The sequence below is a fragment of the Grammomys surdaster genome, unplaced genomic scaffold (genome assembly GCF_004785775.1).
Source record: "Grammomys surdaster isolate TR1022 unplaced genomic scaffold, NIH_TR_1.0 125973, whole genome shotgun sequence".
Taxonomy (NCBI): domain Eukaryota; kingdom Metazoa; phylum Chordata; class Mammalia; order Rodentia; family Muridae; genus Grammomys; species Grammomys surdaster.
Window position 1 is genome coordinate 2,158,841 of NW_021620790.1, and position 8,325 is coordinate 2,167,165.

Below are 8,325 nucleotides of genomic sequence, written 5' to 3' on the forward strand. Positions count from 1 at the left end.
ATGTACAATATGTTATAAGGTTGAGTATTATCTTTGTTTTCAACAGTCAGTACCAGAATTTCTTCATCTTTGTCATCATCATCATCACCATCATAAAATAGTGTAGTTTTATAATATTAATAAAAATCTTAACTACAGTGAGAATTGCATGAACTTTTGGAAAAAGAATGGTTCAGAGCTGGAGAGATGTGTTGGTGTGTAAGATTGTTTGCTACTCAAGCACAATGACCTGAGTGTGTGTCCCCAGAACCCATATAAGCAGCTGACCATGCCGTCACAAAACTTTAATTCCAGTTCTGTGGGAGTTGAATATTTGGTGGTGGGCTTTTTCAACCACAAACTAGTGAGCCTTAACCTTAGTCAATGAATTTATCTCATGAAAATAAGGTGTTTAGAAATACATGAAGGCACCAAATTCTCTCCTATGCCTTCTGCACACATGCATATATGGACAACTCACCTGTACTCACGTCTACAGCACATATAGCTTCGTATTTAAGTGTTTGCCATGTGGGCACATCTTGTGCCCTTGGTAAGATGAAGTTGTGGGTTTTCCATTACATTACTTCTACAGTACTTTCACTCGAGGGCTTTGAGAGTTTAATAAAACCACCTTCATAAATGTTTTTACAAGCCACATGTTCTCTTTCTACATAATCATATTTTATTTTCATATCAGAAAAGCTTCCACTGAAATTGGACTAAGACATTTTCTATATCAAAATACAATGTTTTTTTTTCTGTTGTTTTGCTTTTGTGCTAGAATTTGAACTGAAGTCATCATCCTTGCTAAAATCACTATACCACTGATGTATGCTTTCAATCCTGGTGCCTTTGTTGTAGTCAAAATCACACAGTCAGAAAGTTAGAAGTCAAGTCAAAAATCTCTCCTACATTGATGGCATTAGTCCCACTGAATAATCTCAATCACCGAATACATGGCCAGTGACGAGTATACATGGGTATATAGAATTTTGGCCAACAGCAAGGTGTTAGAGTTTTCTTTCTGAACCCAGAACAATCGTTAAGTGTTCAATTGCATGCTTATTTTGTCAAACAATTGAGCAAAATAAAATGACAAAATGAAAATTTACAGAAAACAGCTGTGTTGGCTTGTATAAGAATGACCCCCAGATGTTCATGTATTTGAATGCTTAATCATTAGGGACAGTGGCCCTGGTTGGTGGAAGTGTGTCAATAAAAGTGGACATTGATATTTTAAAATCTCGGTCTTTTGCTCTCTGCATGTTGTCTATGGATCAAGATGCAAGGATCTTAGCTAAAATTGGCCCCCATCATGACTATCTGCATTCAGCCATGATGATCATGAATTAATCTAGAAAAACACTAGTAAGCAAGCCCCAATTATATACTTACCTTTAAAAGAGTTACCATGGTCATCATGTCTCTTCACAACAATAGAATAGTAACTAAGATGTTTTCAGAGTAAATCTTACCATTCAACTGTCAAGTCCTAAGTTCTATCATACCTTGATCTTGTATAAGTTGACTGAGCATATCATCTATGATTCTGCAGGAGAAGATCCTTGATTAATGCTGCTCATTATGTATTATGAGGATTTCATGCAGTGAAATGGGGACAAAGAGAAGACAGAGACATTTATTGTAGGAAATTTGTACATTTGAGAAAGCATGCAAATTTCACCACAAATTTTTAGAGTTGGCATTTCTGATAAATAAACTGGGGTGAGTGAAAGCTTCTGTAAAAAAATATGTTTTATGTAAAAATGAGTTACTTAAAAAAAGAAAGTAGAGTACTTCTGCATGGTAAGACCTGGTACAGAGTACACAATTAATAAAGTCCTGATAAAATAATCCTTAGCACAGCCTGCTTTCCTTCCCCCTTATGAGAACCATTGTTTTTCATCTATCTTTTACAGAAACCTTTCTCTCCTCTTATACTGATGACAACAGCCTCCTATTTATTTTCATACCTTGTCTGTAACCATTTGGGCAGAAATGATGTTTTCAAGAGTCACTTGTGTCTCTCCCTTTAGCTGTCAGACAATAGAAATAGTATATAGACTGTTAAAATTAAATTTTTTCCAAAAACTTATGCTGAGGAGGTAGAGGCCAAAGAGGTGTCAGGCAGAGAGGAACCTATCTTTGAGAAAAAGGTGTCACAGATTTCTAACAGTTTGTTGGAGAACCTTGCAGACAGAGTAAAGCTGAGTTTGATGATAGATCACTAATGGGCAAGTCCATTAAATACCCAGGAATACTATCTGTGTATTCATTTTGCCATCTTTTAAATCAAATCCAAATGTCAATACCCAAATGATTGATGTGTGGGTGTCACTGGACCTCATTCTCACTCTTTCTAATGTGGTCAAATTGAAATCCTATTTTCACCAATACTTGGTATTTAATTGAATAACTGAGGATGAATAGTAAAGGATGACTTATTGTTTATGCTGTGTAACAGATTCTATCATAAGAACTCTAGTAAATCTGTTTTTAATTATTTTTCCCCAGAATCCAGGAATTCCTGAAGTCTTCACTCCCCACCAACTTCACCCTTCATTTTTCCTCATCTTCATTCCCTAATTCCACTGAGACTGGACAATAAATGTATGTTATGCCACTCTGTTCTAAATTAATCATGTCTATATTAATTTGTGAATTATGGTGCTTTACCTGTGTTGATGTCTGAGAATTTGTTGTTTTTTAGAACATTCTCTTTCAAGGCTGAAGTTGTTCCTAGTGAGGAAAAGCAAATATACATCTTTACATATTTACAAATATTGAAAGTATGCATTTTGTATATTTACATACATTAAAAGTATGTATATTTTCATATGTAATCCAAGCTCCCAGAGTTAGTTTGGAATAGTGTACATTATCAGATTCTCATATGCAAGGCTTTTTCAATGATTCACTCTATTAGTATTAAAAAACACAAACAGCCCATACCTCAAGTCTGCTAAAATGATTTAAACTACTTCTGAACCTCTGGATCTTATGTTATTCTCTGGGTTTTTTCCCATGTCACTTACAAAAGCTCTAGATTTTGATTTAATTTTCTTTGTTTCCTAATATACTCTTTAAGTAACCCTATGGGGTATGATGTAGCCCTTTTACTTGTCACCTGAAAGCAACAAACTATCTTGTTTGCAAAAATTGTTTCCTGGTCTGTTGACTTCATCATCTGTGAAGAATAATTAAACCTAAATGTTCAATCCCTTTCCTCAAAAGGAAATTCCTACAGGAAGCCTGCCAAAGCCCCTTCCTCTGTCAGAGTAAAGATGAGCCAGTAAGTCTCATCAGCATAATGTATAATCCATAAGAGCTCTCAACAGCAGCTAGTTATAGGATTACTCTCCATATTTCTCTGACTGCAACTAAGACTTGTATAGACACCACCATAGCCTAAAATAATACCTACTCCTAGACTCTCCATATGTTAGTTGTAATGAACTAAAAAAAAAAATAAAAAACCCTGATTGCCACAGCATAAACTTTGAAAAAAGATATAGAAGAAAAACCATATTGGTCTGATGCAACATAGAGATGGAACAGAACACAGGCTACTTACCTCAGAGTATGCAAAAAGACTGCTACCAATGGCAGCTCAAAACTATTAATGTTGGTTTGCTTTTATGTGTTTAGGTGTGTGTGTGTGTTCTGTGAATGTGTGCATGCACACATGTACACATGTACATATGTGTGGTGTATATCTGTGTATGTTCATTGTGAACATGTGGGTGAAGGATAAGTTTCAGTATCAGATATATTTTTCAATCACACTTCTCTTAATTTTTAAAAAAGGGTTTCTCACTAAACACAGAATTTGTCTATTAGGCTAGATGAGCACAAGCTGAAGTTATAATACTGTCTCCCAAACCTTAGCCCAGAGATAACAGGCATGTACTCTCATAGTATATATTCTAGAGCTCAAATTCATTTCCTCCTACTTGAGTAACAAGCAGTTGAAACACTGAACTCTTCTGAACCCTAGTGTACTTTTTGTTGTCAAATTCCAAGAGCATTCTTGCCTTTCAATGGAGCATATAGATTACTGCATAATAAATTTAAGCTAAATAATTTAATGAAATTAGCCTCAAATATACATTTGGAGCCTTAGACTATTGAACTGAATAGTATATTTACAGTGGTGTGGAAAGTAATTGCATATTTTGCATTATTTTTCTTGTGTTCTGCTTCTTGCCATGATTCTACTTTTCCCTGTATTTGTTCCCTTTCCTGATGTTTTGTCATTTTTTGCATTGGTCACATGACCTGCTTGCGTATAAATGAGCAGGCAATGATGAAATAAAAGTTTAAATTTGTCCATTACTCTTCTATCTTGGACAAGTTAGTTAACTTCTAAAACAAGTCTGTCTTTCCAGTAAGCTAATACTAATAGGTAGTATTAATGTAGTCAATCTACACAACACATACCCTGTACACAGCAAGAGCTCTAACTTAATCTTAAACACTACAATTGTAACCTATATATCATCTCCATTCATCTCTTTATTCTCGTCTGTACATATGTATTGAATCTGTGTTCTCCACTTTTACCTGATATGTAACTCTGACCATATTCAAAGTTTCCTTCAAAGATTTTCTATGAGTTTATATATTGAAATTTGGACTCCTTAATAAGGAATAAAAGCATGCACTGTGAATCTTTACTTGATTATAACTACACTTTCTTTTCAATTGTAGAAAAATTACAGACAAATTTAACTTCTATTTAAGCTTCTGGTTGAATTTAGTTTTCCCAGAACTATGTATCTCCTGTGCCAACTATTACCTTCACCTTTAGTGCCCTCATAAGCTTTTTCAGAAGTGATAAGACAGAAATTGTACTAGATAAAAAAAAAAATTCTCCAAGGCTGACTAACTGATTCAAATTTTAATTATTACAGAGAAATCAGAAAGTGATCAGTGAAGAGCCAAATTACCTTGGAGTATCTTCGTATTTTGGCCCATTAAATAGTCATTTACTGCTCGCTTCTGTGCTTGCTTATTAACTTTGTGAATATTGTTAAGTCCTTTTAAAATGTGTAAACAAGAATTCTAGCTTTAATCAACTGAGAGGTTAAGGATGATATACTATAGCATCTGAGACTTGTGCTTGAGATTCTACACTTAACTCTAACCTTCCTGCATGCTGTACTTACCAACATATTTGAAAATTAATCTTAGTTTATGAATTTTTTGTTACGTTACTAAAACACCTTCATGAAACTGGTACCATTAATGACAAGTTAAACTGAATCTGTGTTTGATGGTCATGGTCACTTACATTTGAATCCAAAATAAATTATCTCCTAATCCCTTTGAGAAGATAGTTGCTTATTTTATGTTGACACTATCACTACCTTCCCTCAAAGCAAAAACCTGTCACCTGTACACTTCTTTCTCTGTGTCTCTATGACAGCACACTTAGCACTTAATGGTATTGATTTTTTACATCTACATGTTTCAACCAGTCATCTCTAAGTTGGCCTTAAAAGATACCATGTCTTAAAGCCATCTGAGCTCACAAAGTCCTCAAAGAAATAAAACTATGTAACTCAAAATCAAAAAATTAATTTCTTTCTTCATCTACTTCTTGGTCTGATGACAATGAAGATCAAGAGACAGTCCCAAGCTACCATCTATAGTAGCTTACACACTGCCATTCAAATCACATATGTATGTCCATTTGTATGGATATGTGTGCTCATGTATTTAAAGGCCCACAGAGGTCAGGAGAATGTTTCACATCTCCAGTTTTTAACTTTCCAAGTGGTTGTTAGCTGCTCAAAATAGGTGCTGGGAGATAAATTTATGTACTCTGGAAGTGAAGAAAGTGGTTTTGATTACCGAATCAACTCTCCAACCCTTAAGACACGATCTTCAATTTTTATTTAAGCATCTTAACAGCACCTATATGTACGAATTGAGTGGCTTCAGGGGATTTTAAGGAATTTGCGGTCACATTTTTTTTTCCAGAAAATGAGAATACTAGACAAGAAGACTGAGAGGATAAAATCATAGGTCTTAAGGTGGAAGGAACCCTTATTATAATAGGTAACAAGGGAGTTAGACATGTGTATTGACTGTAAATCAAGCTCATAATCTTGTTTGTGAGACTGAGTAGAAATTTTACAAATTTACACCTAGGGAAGGAGTGATACAAAACTTGTTACTTTATCAATCTAACTCAAAATGTCTCTATGAAAAGATTATCATTCCTACAGTGTATTGATTGCAAATTTTGTTTGTTGTGTCAAAATTCTCTATTCTTAAATCAGGCTCAAGGCTGAGCATCTCTTTCATTTTCTATAAATTTTATATTCCTTATAGTATGCCTCATCTTTTGTGAATGAAGCAAAATTAGCACTTCCATGTTTTTCAAGCTTTGGTCTGTGTAAAGAAGAGAGAATGTAAGAGAATGATGCTTGAGAGACCCTGAATTAACACATTCTATTATCACATAACCATGTTGTGAGATTCCTTTTTCTCTTTGCCCACATCTTAGGTTCCCTGTCCCAAAATACATTTTTACTCACAGAATGAAAACAAAGAATCTAGGGACCTATAAACATGTTGTTTTAATGACCTGTAAGTGTTAAAGCATTTTCTTTCTAAATCTGAGGAAACTGATGTATATATCCATATCTTACTTGATTAAATACAAAACATGTCACAAGGGTACAGGTTATATAAAGGGAGTACAAGCATTTTTATATTAGTTCAATACTACTTGATGCAACGTCTTACCAAAGTTTTACACAACAACTCACTGAAATAATCATTTTTGGAATTATATTCTATGATATTTTATAATTTATTCTGTTCTCCAAATATATAGAATGAAGACTAGTATTATCAACTTGATAGGATATGGAATCATATGAGAACCAGGTCAATGGAGTTGTGTTAAAGGATTGTTTTTAATAGATTAGTTGATGTGGAGAGACCCATCTAAACTCTGGGCAAGATCTTTCCTGGTGTGGGAATCCTGGATTGAATATAACTGGGAAAATGAACTGAGTACATGCATGCAGGTGTTTACTGTGTTCCACTTTTAGATGGTTGATTTGATATAACCAGATACTTCAACTCCAACACCTTGGCTTCTCCACATTGTGGACTATTAACTGTAAGTCACAATTGGACTGGTTTCCCTAGTGTTGTGTTTTTTTCAAGGTGTTTTATGACAAAAAAGTGAAAAGAAACTAAAAAACATTGTCATTGCTTTAAAATAAGTTGTAGCTGAATCTTAATTTCCATAAAGTTAGAAATGATCGGAATCCAGGATTCCAGTTCTCATCATAAGTAATAGAAAAGTCTGGCTGAAGGTGTGGAAACTTTTAGAAAAGTAACTACAAACCAGGGAGGAAGCTTGATCATTTTGCTGTTGGCTGCATTTTATTGGCAAGGTATAGATATAATAATAGGTCTTCAATGAGATTTTCCATTCTTATTTCAATAATAGTCATATTTGTGGTACATGAGTCTGTAACTGGTATTTTAGGCATACAATTTTATGTTTTATATGCCTTTTAGTCTTTTTCGATATAGCATTGGCTAGAATATCTTTCCAGTAATTTTTTTTTTACTACAGGTAATCTTGTATGTAATCTTACTTAAATAGAGTCTATAAGATGACAGAAAAATTGACAAGAATACTAAAATAAGTCACAGGAAAGAGAAACTTCTCTAATCAAGGCTGAGGATACCACTGGTCACAGATTCAGGACTAGTAAAGGTGTTGAAAACTTGTCATTGTTGAGTTTTCAGCCTTAAATAGGACACCTCTTTATCCCCCTCTATGGCTCAAGTATTATATATGTGTTACAGAGAAGAATGTAAAATCTAGATTATGAGGATGAAAGCTGTGACATGCTATCACATAGGTATGATATGACCTTAACTTTTATGACTCTTAGCTTGGTTTGCTAGTAGAGTCTTCATAAGACTGAGACCTTAATTATTTGGTGGTAGAGGAAGACAGGTCTGTGGGCCTCTAGCCAGGAAAGAGAATGACATTTGAAGGCTGATGTTAAACAAAGTATATCTTCTGTTGTGAAGCCTTTAGTAAGTTACTTGTGCTCCTGTGGACAGCTACACAACCATGCTCATTTTAAAGTAAATGAGTCACAGACAAAACTAAAAACACATGAAAATGGATTGCCATCTACATGGGTGGAAGAAGAAGTTTGATGATGTAGGGACAAGGATGACTGTGTCCAGCATATAAAATATACATAAGAAAAACTGTCTACATACATTAATAAATGTATAAGAAAAAGCCATAGGACCAAATTTTCAAATAATTAGGTTGATGTTCTGGATTTTTATACT

At 34.3% G+C, this 8,325-nt stretch overlaps 1 pseudogene; it reads right to left on the reverse strand.

Moving 5' to 3' along the window:
• Positions 1-904: 904 nt before the first annotated feature.
• LOC114609457 overlaps positions 905-8,325 on the reverse strand; it is a 27,630-nt pseudogene continuing 20,209 nt past the window's right edge.